Source organism: Moschus berezovskii, chromosome 6, assembly GCF_049115385.1.
Source record: "Moschus berezovskii isolate FMDL1 chromosome 6, NW_MosBer_1.0, whole genome shotgun sequence".
NCBI classification, from domain to species: domain Eukaryota; kingdom Metazoa; phylum Chordata; class Mammalia; order Artiodactyla; family Moschidae; genus Moschus; species Moschus berezovskii.
In genome coordinates, this window is record NC_142465.1 from 71,215,238 (window position 1) to 71,217,044 (window position 1,807).

General features: G+C 42.9%; 1 non-coding gene across 1 annotated transcript; it reads right to left on the reverse strand.

Moving 5' to 3' along the window:
• Window positions 1-821: 821 nt before the first annotated feature.
• Window positions 822-928, reverse strand: LOC129537364 (U6 spliceosomal RNA). Its single transcript, XR_008682016.1, has one exon. It is a non-coding gene; the product is annotated as a U6 spliceosomal RNA (small nuclear RNA).
• Between the last annotated feature and the right edge of the window lie 879 nt (window positions 929-1,807).

The window sequence follows — 1,807 nt, forward strand, 5'->3', positions numbered from 1 at the left end:
TCCATCTTGTTCCATGTGAACAACAGCAGTAGCAGTGAACACTCACTGCATCACACACTGACTGTGTCACTCCCTGTGCATATTATCTTAGTGAATACCTATCTCAGCACAATGTTCATCTCCATTTTACAGGCAACAATCTGAGAATGGGAAAATTAATTAACTTGCCTCAGGTCACACTGCTAGGAAGTCCTTAGCTAAATTAAATTCCTGGCACATGGTAGGGTGTTCAATAAAGGCTTGTTGAGTTAAAAAAAAAAAAAAAACACCTGAGTTGCTTTCCTCTCTAGTTTGTCCGCAACCTCTCTGGTGGGATAACAACCACAATGAGATTCCCTTCCCTCACTCTTATCCTTACTAGGGTTCAGCTTTGACCTCTTCCAAGTTTTCTGCCCTAAAGTAGATGGGCTGAGAGTTCTGACCTTCTTATGACTGAACAGCAATAACTTCTGACCAAAGGGGTATTATCCCAGCTCTTGACAGAGCATACTAAGAGAAAAATGAAAATAGGAGAGACTGTATGGGTACCATTTCCCGAAGTTGTACTTTGAGCTTGAGGACCCAGTGTGGGAGGAATAGGGCATGGAATTGTTGCAAAGGACCCTTAAATCCTTAGACATGTCATGCATTTTCTGAGAATGGAAATAAGCATGATTTTCCACTTCTAGACATACTATTGGATTTATTGTTGTTGCAACCAATAAAGTGTGAGCTCATCTAAGATTATTGTCGAATCCATATTAGCTTCCCATCATCTTATTTAGTAAGTACAGACTGCAGCAATAAAATATTTTGTGGGGTCCAGTGGGATATTTTTCATAAAAAATATGGAATGCTTTACCAGCTTATGTGTCATCCTTGCACAGAGGCCATGGTAATCTTTTCTATATCTTTCCAATTTTAGTAGGTGTACTGCTGGAGTGACTACTGATGGGATTTTTGCAGTTATTAGTAGTAATAAAAATTCTAAGTATTTATTGCCTGAGCAGTGTATTGTGGATGCAGAATAGCTCATTTAATTCTCCATCAACCCTTTGCAATGGCTACTGTTATTCTCATTTTGTATATAAAGAGCACAGGATATCCTAGAACATTGATAATATTTCCTGCTTAATACTATGATGAAGACAGAACACCTGGAGGACTGCCAGGCCACTGCCAGATTGACAGCAATAGGAAGGGTCCATGGAGGTTCAGATGCTTGGGTTGCTGGAGGGAGGATGTTAATACTTATATCCAGACGTGGAGGAGGGGCCTCACATAGACTGACAATGTCTAAAATTTAGGACCCCATGATGATCCAAAAAAGAAGTGGTATATACCTAAAGATTGTGTGTATGCTGTGCTTAGTTGCTTAGTTGTGTCCTACTCTTTGTGACCTCATGGACTGTAGCTTGCCAGGCTCCTCTGTCCATGGGGATTCTCCAGGCTAGAATACTGGAGTGGGTTGCCATGTCCTCCTCTGGGGGATCTTCCCAACTCAGGGATCTAACCCAGGTCTCCCACATTGCAGGTGGATTCTCTACCATCTGAGCCATCAGGGAAGTCCAAGAATACTGGAGTGGCTAGCCTATCCTTTCTCCAGGGGAACTTCCTGACCCAGGAATTGAACCGGGGTCTCCTGCATTGCAGGTGGATTCTTTACCAGTTGAGCCACCTGGGGACACAGGGGCTAAAGTGGTTACCTTGGCAAACAGCTGTGTTCTGGGATGGAATAGGGAGGATATGTGAGGATCTGGGACCTCCAATGCTGAGAAGAGTGGTGCATGGATACTCAGGCATTCACTGATTCCCTTCCATGTTCTAG